The sequence below is a fragment of the Tursiops truncatus genome, chromosome 6 (assembly GCF_011762595.2).
Source record: "Tursiops truncatus isolate mTurTru1 chromosome 6, mTurTru1.mat.Y, whole genome shotgun sequence".
NCBI classification, from domain to species: Eukaryota; Metazoa; Chordata; class Mammalia; order Artiodactyla; family Delphinidae; genus Tursiops; species Tursiops truncatus.
The window spans coordinates 112,984,888-112,995,685 of record NC_047039.1 but is presented as its reverse complement, the minus strand read 5'-3'; the positions used below and the strand labels follow the sequence as shown (position 1 = coordinate 112,995,685).

At 56.3% G+C, this 10,798-nt stretch overlaps 1 long non-coding RNA gene and 1 other non-coding gene across 2 annotated transcripts; one reads left to right on the top strand and one right to left on the bottom strand.

The window, feature by feature from the left end:
• Positions 1-3,667: 3,667 nt before the first annotated feature.
• On the bottom strand, positions 3,668-3,793 carry LOC117312854 (U6atac minor spliceosomal RNA). Its single transcript, XR_004527260.1, has one exon. It is a non-coding gene; the product is annotated as a U6atac minor spliceosomal RNA (small nuclear RNA).
• A 508-nt stretch (positions 3,794-4,301) lies between these two features.
• Positions 4,302-6,572, top strand: LOC117312710 (uncharacterized). The gene is made up of 2 exons (XR_012332758.1): positions 4,302-5,325; positions 5,916-6,572. It is a non-coding gene; the product is annotated as an uncharacterized lncRNA (long non-coding RNA).
• The last annotated feature ends 4,226 nt before the right edge of the window (positions 6,573-10,798 follow it).

The window sequence follows — 10,798 nt, the reverse complement described above, 5'->3', positions numbered from 1 at the left end:
CCACGGGCTTGGGAGCCGGCCTCTCGCAGGGAGCTGGGTGTCATCCGCCCTCCTCGCGCACCCAGCGGCTCTGCTTGCTGGGTCAGGGGCCTCTTTCCTGCCGGCGGGAGTGGGGTGTGGGGCGCACCGGACTGCAGGGCAGTGTCGTCGCAGAGCCGCTGCCGTCCACAGGGACCCCTCCCTGCAGCCAGGCCACCCTGGGGTTCCGATCCCGCCTGTGGCCCCGAGACCTTTGCTGGGGAGGCGCGTCCCCTGCCTGATGCCGGGCGGCGGGGCCAGTCCTTGGGCTCCGGGGGTCCCTGCAGATGGGGGAGCGGCAGCCCACCCCGCAGCGGCCGCTGTGGCCCAGAGAGGACAGTCGCACCGGCGTCTGGAAACGAGCATCCTGCCGTTCCCCCCCCCACCACGTGGGAAGAAGCCGTGCGGACGCTGGCTGTCGTAGGAGCGAGTTGCTCCGGCGAAAGGACCCCCGTGTCGGCAGCGTCCGCACGGGGGACGCTGAGGCCCCGCGTCGGTGGCGGAGGCCTGGCCTCAGGATTTCCGAGACCTTGAGGTTCTTTGGGTTTTGTTGGTTCCGGTGTCGGACTCGCCCCGGGGGGAGGGGCATGCGTGCAGAGTGCCGTGTCCTTGAATATAGTTTATTTTTTCTACATTTGAATTCTCTGTTGTAGATTTATGTAAAAATACATTCTCTTTTTGAAAATAAAGAATTTCCTGTCTTGTAACTGTGTCCCCGCGAGAACTGTTTACCTTTCTTTCCGTGTAGCGGCCTGTGGAGCGGAGGCGGGCCCCGAGGCGGTGCTTCCTGCTGCGCAGGCTCTGCAGTGCCACGTGCGCTAGCGGAAGGTTCTTGGTCTTTAAAAAATGCTATTTTCTTACTATGATGATTATGTATTTGTGCTAATTATCAACAGAAAAAAAAAAGCAAAGATAATAAATCACCCAGATGCCTCTTCCCACTAACATTTTGGGGAATATCTTCTATTATATTAAAAACAAAAACTTTATTGTGGAACATTTCGAACGTATATAAAAGTGGAGAAAATCGCTGTGTTCTATCATCCAGTTTCAAAAACTTTTAACCTCTTGTTTCAGGCATCCCTCCCTGGTTATTTGAGTATAAATCCCAAATGTTTTATAATTTAAGCAGTGAATTCATGGTATCTCTAAAAGATAATTCTCCAAAAGCATTACCCCAGTACCGTTTTCACACCTAAAATATGAATTCTTTAACCTAGTGTCCAGGTTTCCCTAGTCGTCTTAATATCTTAAAGTGTACGTGCCTACGTATGTACACACAGGTACATACACATACGTACGTATACATCCGCGCACACGCACACAAGCTTGGTGTGAACCGGGGGCCCCAGCAAAGCCCCCGCCTGTGTTTCCTTCTTGAACCTCCGGGTTCCCCCGTTTCTCCCTCGGCATCTCTGGAGAATGGGTCACTCGTCCCCTAGGTGTCCAGGTCCGGGTTTGCTGCCGGCACCTCCGAGGGGCTGCCGACCACCTTCCCGTCTCCCCGTTTCCTGAGAGCCGGAGTGGACCGACCACCACCCCTCTGTGTTTAAATCGTCGGTCACGTTGCTTGTATTTACTTTGACCATCATTTAACTGGGTCCTTAAATGAGCCCTGCATTTGAAACTCACAGCAGTTTGTGCTGTGGACATAAAGGGGGAACCTGGTTCAGGGCATCTTCCGCCTCGCCTTCCCTGACCGCTCCCGCCTGCTCTGCTCACCCCACAGAGGTCGTCTGCTTTGGATCTGTCCGCTAAGGCTCTGGAATGGTCCAGGATGTGAGCTCCTGGGGCTGGGGTCCTCTCCCACCTGGATCAGTGTCCCACGGAGGACGGCTGCTCAATTCCTACTTGTGCCCCGAATGTCTGTGATGCTGAAGAGATGCACATGGAAACTTCGAAGCCACCAAGGCCTCAGACCTCAGCCACCTGCGGGACCTGGTCTGACCACCAGGTCACCTGCCTAACCTCCCCCGCCCCGTTCCTGCTTCCACGCTGAAACACACTGACAGGAAGTGGAAGCCACCTGGGTGTCCTGATGTCCGCTCCCCGGCCCTGCCCCCCACCCTGTGGCTGGGGCTGAGGTGAAGGCACGCCTGCCCCAGGTGCAATGATACCCATACAAGAAAGCTGTGATCCACTCTGTATTACGAAAAATGCCAAGCATCTCATTAAAGACCTAAATGTAAGGCCAGACACTATAAAACACTCGGAGGAAAACACAGGCAGAACACTCCATGACATAAATCACAGCAATATCCTTTTTGATCCACTTCCTAGAGAAATGGAAATAAAAACAAACAAATGGGACCTAATGAAACTTAAAAGCTTTTGCACAGCAAAGGAAACCATAAACAAGATGAAAAGAAAACCCTCAGAATGGGAGAAAATATTTGCAAATGAAGCAACTGACAAAGGATTAATCTCCAAAATATACAAGCAGCTCAATATCAAAAAAACAAACAACCCAATCCAAAAATGGGCAGAAGACCTAAATAGACATTTCTCCAAAGAAGATATACAGACTGCCAACAAACACATGAAAGGATGCTCAACATCACTAATCATTAGAGAAATGCAAATCAAAACTACAATGAGATATCATCTCATACCGGTCAGAATGGCCATCATCAAAAAATCTACAAACAATAAATGCTGGAGAGGGTGTGGAGAAAAGGGAACCCTCTTGCACTGTTGGTGGGAATGTAAATTGATACAGCCACTATGGAAAACAGTACGGAGGTTCCTTAAAAAACTAAAAATAGAACTACCCTACGACCCAGCAATCCCACTACTGGGCATATACCCTGAGAAAACCATAATTCAAAAAGAGACATGTACCTCAATGTTCATTGCAGCTCTATTTACAATAGCCAGGACATGGAAGCAACCTAAGTGTCCATCGACAGATGAATGGATAAAGAAGATGTGGCACATATATACAATAGAATATTACTCAGCTATAAAAAGAAATGAAATCGAGTTATTTGTAGTGAGGTGGATGGACCCAGAGTCTGTCATACAGAGTGAAGTAAGTCAGAAAGAGAAAAACAAATACCATATGCTAACACATATATATTGAATTAAAAAAAAAAAGGTTCTGAAGAACCTAGGGATAGGACAAGAATAAAGACGCAGACGTAGAGAATGGACTTGAGGACACGGGGAGGGGGAAGGGTAAGCTGGGACGAAGTGAGAGTGGCACTGACATCTATACACTACCAAATGTAAAATAGACAGCTAGTGGGAAGCAGCCACATAGCACAGGGAGATCAGCTCAGTGCTCTGTGACCACCTAGAGGGGTGGGATAGGGAGGGAGGAGATATGGGGATATATGTATATGTATAGCTGATTCACTTTGTTATACAGCAGAAAGTAACACACCATTGAAAAGCAATTATACTCCAATAAAGATGTTTAAAAAAAAAAAATGCCAAGCATCTCAAAGAGCCGAGCAAGTAGCGTCGCATAGGTGTTTGTCCACGCGGCACACACACGTATCACACAGCCGTGTATCACAGATCCCTGTGTCGCACCCCCCGCTTATGCACCCGCGCGCGTCACGCCCACACGTCAGTGTGGACAAGTGCAGCACACATCGTATAGCGATGCACCCCCGCGGACCACACGCCCTTGTGTCCGCACAGTAAAAAACAGTGGTTAGATGCCACAACGTAAGTGGCAATGCCTTAACCGTATGCGTGTTGTTAGACCCGAAGGTCTCTTCCATCCTTGTCAAGGGGAGTGCTAACCTTCTCTCCTTTCATACAACACGCTTTCATCCTTCGCGCGCTCCCTATTTAAGAACCCGCCTGCGCACCGCCTTTTGCTTACGGCGACTTCGCGTTCTCACCTCAGACACGCTGGTGAAAGTGATCGCATCCAACAGATAGCCGAGAATAAGTTCTTTTTAAGTCGCTATATTATTTTAGCGCGATGAAAAAACTTCTTTTTCGTATTCTAATATATTCATAAAACAAGCCAATCAGAGGCTGAGAGGAACACCCGGAAGTCCAAGCGTCCCTCAGGAAAATAGATTCCCCCGGAAACAAAACAGGGTTGGCACGCACTTCCTACAGCGACACGCCTCGCGGAAATGGCTCGGAACTTTCTGCGGAAATGGAAGTGGTTGGTAGCGAATCAGAGGACGAGGAAGGAAGAGCCGCTCCACGGACATCCGGACGCGGCCCTGCGCTTGGAACTGTGGGTGCGGCGGGAGCCGGGGCGTGGTCTGCGCATGCTCCCAGCCTACGCCACGCGTCTTCCGCGCATGCTCTGAGCCGGCTCCGCGCCATTTTTGAGCGGACGGTTCGAACCCCGGGGCGGGACAGAGTCTGCGCGGAGCCGGCTTTTGCTCTTCCCGTCCGTCCTTTCCCTAGAGTTTTAGGATTTAAATCCGATGCTTCGGGTGCTGGCCGTCCCCGCAGTGTAGACGGTGGGGCCATGCGGCCCCGGCCGAGGCGGTGACGCGGTGCCTCCCCACGGCTGCGGGCGCGTGGTTCCCCGGCCGGACGCGCGTGTGCGCTGGGCTCCGTGCGACCGGGGGCGACCTTCCGATGAACCGCGCGGGCTGAGAAAGGCGTGTGCATGTGTGCATAAGCATATGTGCATACGTGTGCAGACACGCCTGCGTGTCCACAGCGTCCGTGCACGCCCAGGCGTCCCTGAGCGCGCCCGTCCACACCGTGTATGCGCGCACAGACAGCACAGAAGGGCAGTGGACAGAAGGGGGGGGCGGTAGGTCCAGCCAAGGGACGCTGAGCCGGCTGGGGTGGACACGGCCTGCAGGAGGCTAGCAGTGTCCCCCATCCAGTTCTCCTTTGAGAAGTTCCCAATCAGCCGGTTAGTTACAGGTAGAGAGCTAACCAAGTGCGCACGGGAGAGCTCTGCCCAGTTTGCAGAGCATCGTGGGAGAGAAGGGAGAGAAGGGCCGAGGGCGTGACCAAGGGACAGGCAGGCAGCCACCAGGGACGGGGTCAGCTGGGAGTGGGTGTGTGTGTGTGCTCTGGGCAAGGCCCTGTCCTGCCCTGTGTCGGCGCTCGCAGGTGCAGCGCGGGGCCTGGGTGTCACCCCGGAGCTGGTCAGTACAGTGGGCAGCTGCAAGGGGCATCAGTCCTGTCTCAGTCACTGCTCTGTCCAGCTACCCACACCGTCCTAGCGGCCGGGCTTCCTTAGTCTCAGACCTGCGGGGCTGTAACTCTTCACTAAGGACAAGCGGCTGCAGGCCGTGCTCAACACCCACTGTGTGCCAAGGCCCCAGCGGCCCTGCGCTAACGTCCTCCCGTTTCACGCCCCTCCCCCACGAGGTTGGTGCCATGAGCACCCACACTTGATAGCTGAGGACACAAGCCAGAGTGGTTGGGTGACGTGGACATCACACCTCCAGTGGGGCAGCAGAGGGGTTAGAGCCGGGCTGCGGGGTGAGGGGCTGGGAGTCTGCTTGTGCCAAACTGTCCTGCTCCACTGCTGGGACTTGTGCGCACAGACCTCTGCCTTGGGCCTCCTGGGACCCTTTGGTCTGGGCACATGGGAGGGTCCATCCAGAGTGGCCCGGGGCCCCAGTGATGTCACCTCCTGCCCATCGCAGGCCACATGGGGCCTTGCCCTTCCCTTGAGTCTAAGCTCCTGGTCCCCGTTGGCTTGGAACAAAGGGGCAGCTGGCTCCTCAGGAACCCCAGACCAGGCCTCTCAAGCTTTAGGCTGACTCCAAACCACCTAGTGTTAAAATGTAGATTCCTGGGCAGAGTCTGAACCTGGGGGGGGGGGGGGGGGGGCGTGTCTAGCGGCAGGCCTGGGAATCTGCATTCATGAAGCCCTTTGGGCCCCCACCTCCCATCCCCCTCTTGACGGCCTGTCTTTGCTCTGGGTGGAGAGTGGGTGACTCCATTTCTTCCAGGCGACTTCAAGATGATGACACAGACTGCGGAAGAACTTGCAGAATAAGGTGGAGGCTGCCTGTGAGGGAAGGTGGCCAGAGGGTCTTCGCAGTGTTGAGAGGACCAGTCGGGAAGGACCCACGAGGAGCAGCTCCCTCCCGGGACTGGCGCAGACGTGGGTTCCTGGGCTGCATTTACTGAGGCTGCTTTTCCGGGCGCTTGCTGGTACCTCCCGGTCATCATCGGACCCGAGTTCACCGGGAACGGAACTCACTAGACCATCCCCAGGGGTGGTTCCTAAAGGCCCCCGTGTGGGATCAGGGGCTACACCCAGGAAGTCCCAGAAATAAGAGAAGGCGAGATCACCCACCTGACCTGCCTGTTTTGCAGAAGCTGAGGGAGAGGAGGGCCTTGCTGAGCACCCCCCTGCCCGTTGTTTCCTGGGTGGTTGGGGGGAGGACCCAGACCCAGATGGTGGAAGTGTGGGGTCCCCTCCAGCCCTGGCGAAGCCCCAGGCCTGTGTGAGCCTTTTCCCTGCAAGTGTCCTGGTGAAGATGCTAGATTAAATACCGACGCCTGGTTAGATTGGAATCTCAGGTAAACAGTGAGCACTGAAAGTGTGAGTATGCCTCAAATATGTTATGGGGCGGTGCTTATACTAAAACGTATTCATTATTGCTCTGAAATTGTCCTGGATTTTCATTTGCTAAATTTGGCAACCCCAGGAACAGGGGAGGGGGCGCTCTTGTCATCTGCCTGGGAAGCAGCCCCTCCCAAAGTGTGCTCTAGGGACCACTGTGCAAACAAGGGAAGGGCTTCCCTGGTGGCGCAGTGGTTGAGAGTCCGCCTGCTCAATGCAGGGGACACGGGTTCGTGCCCCGGTCCGGGAGGATCCCACATGTCGCGGAGCGGCTGGGCCCGTGAGCCGTGGCCGCTGAGCCTGCGCGTGTGGAGCCTGTGTGTGCGGAGCCTGTGTTCCGCAACGGGAGAGGCCACAGCAGTGAGAAGCCCTCATACCCAAAAGAAAAAAAAGGGAAGGTGTCCTATGGAAAAAAGGGGAGGAGCTTGTTTGGGGAATTCTGTGTTGAACCAAGTTGCAGAGTCCTTCTCCGCCCCCACCCCCCTTAAAAAAAAATTATTTTATTTATTTATTTTTGGCTGTGTTGGGTCTTCATTGCTGCGCGCGGGCTTTCTCTAGTTGCAGCGAGCGGGGGCTGCTCTTCATTGCAGTGCAGGGGCTTCTCATTGCGGTGGCTTCTCGTTGCGGAGCATGGGCTCTAGGCACGCGGGCTTCAGTAGTTGTGGCATGCGGGCTCAGTAGTTGTGGCTCGCAGGCTCTAGAGCGCAGGCTCAGTAGTTGTGGCGCACGGGCTTAGCTGCTCAGCGGCATGTGGGATCTTCCCGGACCAGGGCTCGAACCCAAGTCTCCTGCATTGGCAGGCAGATTCCCAACCACTGTGCCACCAGGGAAGCCTCCACCACCCCCTTTTTAAAGGAAAGCCTGCTGGGGGGCCATGGAGCTTGTGAAAATGAGGGCTGGAGGGGGCGTGGTCATTTAGTCATCCATCTTGGCTCATGGGCTGGTGGCATGCAGGTCTGTGCAGGAGGGAGAAGAGAGGGCCCAGGCGAGGGAAGAAAGCAGAGGAGGAGGGGGAGGAGGAAGGCCAAAGACAGAGGGGAGGAGGCTGAAGGGCCTCAGCGGTACTTGGGTCCATCCAGACCAGCCAGGGTCCATGCCAGGGCACCCCGTGGTGGTGGCCACCGGATTTGCCAGCACAGAGCTTGGATGGTTGGCTCTGCACATCCAGCCCCATTCCAGTCCCTCAGTCCACTTGTAGCCCTGGGGAAGCACTCCACAGTGGGCACTGAGTCGACGAGTTCAGGCAGTGATCCGGGTTGTTCAGAGCCAAATAATCCTGCTTCTGCTCTGATTATAATACTCTTATTCCCAGGTGCAGGTGACTTTGGAGAGCTTGAGTTTTCCAGCTCTCTGGTGAAGGCTGCACCTGATCTGGAGAAATGTCAGGGTCAGGACTCAGCAGCTGGAGGAAGTCTGAGGCCAGTTTGGGCCCCCAAATGTGGCCAGTTCCCTTTCCCAGAAACCCACCTGTGGGATGGCCCAGCTCTGCTGGCTTTCACAACTCGGGCTTCTTGGCACCTGCAAGGAAGGGCAGAGCCGTAGATGGAAACGCTCGTCCCACCCCCAGCACCATCCTGTAGAACTAGGGATCTGGTGGGATGAGAGCTAACTCTTGACTCAAGGATTTGTCTTCACACATCTTACTGTCAGCATCCGTGGGCTGCGTGGGGTGAGGGTGGGTGGCTATGGGGGAGCCTGGCCCCTGCCCCACTCACCTCCAGCTCACAGACCTCTGCCTGCTGACCAGGCGGCCCCTAAGCCCTTTCCAGCTTCCTGGGAGATCCTCGGCTGGACGGGGGAGAGCAGTGACATTCCCAGGAATGGCAACAGGCCCTGAGGACTCGTCGCCTTTTGGAACGGGAGACCTTGGTGACCCAGCAACCTTCTGGGGCCGTCACGAGCCTTTCAGAGTGACTGCTGGGGCTCAGAGCATCAGCTTCAAGGCCATTGCTAGCGGCCACCACCTAGACTGGGGGCCTTTGGAATCGGGGAGGCCCCCGCCTGGGGGTGCCCCTGTCCACTGGCTCCTGTCTTGCTGGCCTTGGAGTGGCCGGTGGGTTGCCCCCTGGGTGGTGGGTTTCTGCCCCTTGCCTGTTCTTTGCTCTCTGTAGGAAGGGACACCCCAAGGCTGGGCATCCACGCCAGGAGGTCGCTCCTGTGGGAGCAGCGCTGGGTGGGCGGGGAGCTCGGGCTTTCTCCTCCACCAGGGGGCGGGGTTGCACCTCTCAGGGTCTATGCCGCCTGATGGAGCTGGAGCATCCTTCCTGGGGGAAGGGCCTGCATCTCACCTTCTCTAAGCCTCAGCTCAGCCCCTGGAGCAGAGGCTACTTTCTTGTTCAGAGTCCGGCTCTCTGTGGCCCTGGGCAGGTCACCTCACGGCCGAGCCTCAGTTTCCTCCCTTACGGGACTGGAGCTCAGGGCCTGGCTCACAGGGAGGGTTCAGTAGAGGGTGGCTGCTACTGTCCTATTTTCCAGGTAGAGAAACCGAGGCTCAGGGCATTTCCAGGATGCCTAAAGGTGGTACCCCCAGGTACGGCAGGCAGTGGGGTCTGGAGCCCAGGCTCTTGGGCCCCCAGAGGCACCAGAGGTACTGGGAGGTACCGGGAGGTGCTGCGGGCTGGTGGCCGTGCGGGAGACGTCAGATTTGTACGGTTCCTGACATGCGCCCGACACACAAAATCTCTATCCACGTGTAGCCTGGACACTTTTCCTGGAGTTAATTCTTTCAAAAGTCCATTTTTTTTCTCATTATACCTACTCATTGCACATGCATTTAAAACCACACAGGAGCAAACTAACCCTGCGTCTTACCAACCACCCATCTCGATCGGCACAACTTTTACTGCTTTCCTGTTTCCTATAAATTCCTGTGTTGTAAGATAGGTTTGCAATGACTTGAGGGGTACCCTAGGCAGGACCAGCAGTAATCTTTTTTTTTTTTTTTTTCCCAATTTCAAAGCCTCACAATTTTTCCTGGCGGTGGAGGACTCATCTAGAGGTCTGCTGTGCAGAGGAGGGAGGGAAGGTCCAGATAAGGGGACTAACTTTCCAGATTTTTCTCTGTGTGTCAATGGGCCCAGATGGCTTAAGGCAGGATTTTCTTTGCAATGCTGAAACTCTGCCCCTCTCGTCCTGAGTGTTCCTGAGGATGAGGTGTGTCGCTGTGCCGAAGTACAGAGTTAGTGCTGTTGCTTTTCGTCCCCAAGAGCTGTCATGAAATTGACGCTGTGTCTTGCAGTTGATGGCGGGAGGGAGAAAGTGTGATCTTTGAAACCTGCTTTTTCCCTCTGCAGTGTCTGGAGCCTCCGGGCAGGCAGGGTGGCGATGTCCCCCAACCGTCCCTCCGAGGAATGCCCCCAGGTCGCTCGGCCAAGCCCACAGGGCGGGCGATGACGGTCCAGGGGGTGAGGCCTCTCCTCGGGGGCTGCTATTAATAAAGTGACCGCTGACCCCGGATGTGTGGAAGGAGGAGAGGACCGAGCGTTCCCAAGGCTGGCGTTTGGCCGGAGGCCTTTCTCGCGTGACCGGCCGGCCTCCCGGGCGCTCCGGTTCTGCCCTGGCCCCCACGGCCCCGATGGACAGGAAGCTCCTCGGGGACCAAGCACGGGGACTGCCCTTCCTCCAGGATATAAATGTCCCAGGACCAGCTCCCTGCAAGCGTCCTGAGGCCCCGAGGGAGGGAGCCTCAGGCCTGGGGGGCCAGGCAGGACCCAGACACAGGTCACCCGCCTTCCAGGAGCTGGCTCGCAGCTGCTCCAGAACTTTCTCAGGCTGCCCCGCTGCCCGGCCCCACTTACAGGCCCCAGAGGCAGCCTGGCAGAGGGTCCTGGTTTATTTCTCTTCTCATTCGGTCATCTGTGGGACAGAAGAGGGGACTGTGTCCACGTGCCAGGAGTCCTTCCCCTCGCTGGGGAGACAGGGAAGACGTGATGGGGGCAGTAAATGGCGTTTGTGTGTCTCGTCTCCTCTGCCTCCGTGTGCTGTCCTCCTGGGCCTGGGCCCGGGGCCCTTGGGTTTCAGGAAGCAGAGACAAACGTTTAAACGAGCCATTGCCGGAACAACTTGGCCGACAAGAGTCTGTGCGGGCACACGTCCTGCACCTCGTCTGGGCCCAGCTGTGCCGGGTGCTCTGTCTCAGTTTCCTCATTGGTCCACGCACAGCTCTGCTGCCCCCGCCCCATGGGTGAGATGCTCACTCCGGGCCCCGCAGCCGGAAGGAGTGGCGCTGGCAGCCATCCCACTATGGCCCCTGGCTGGGCATCT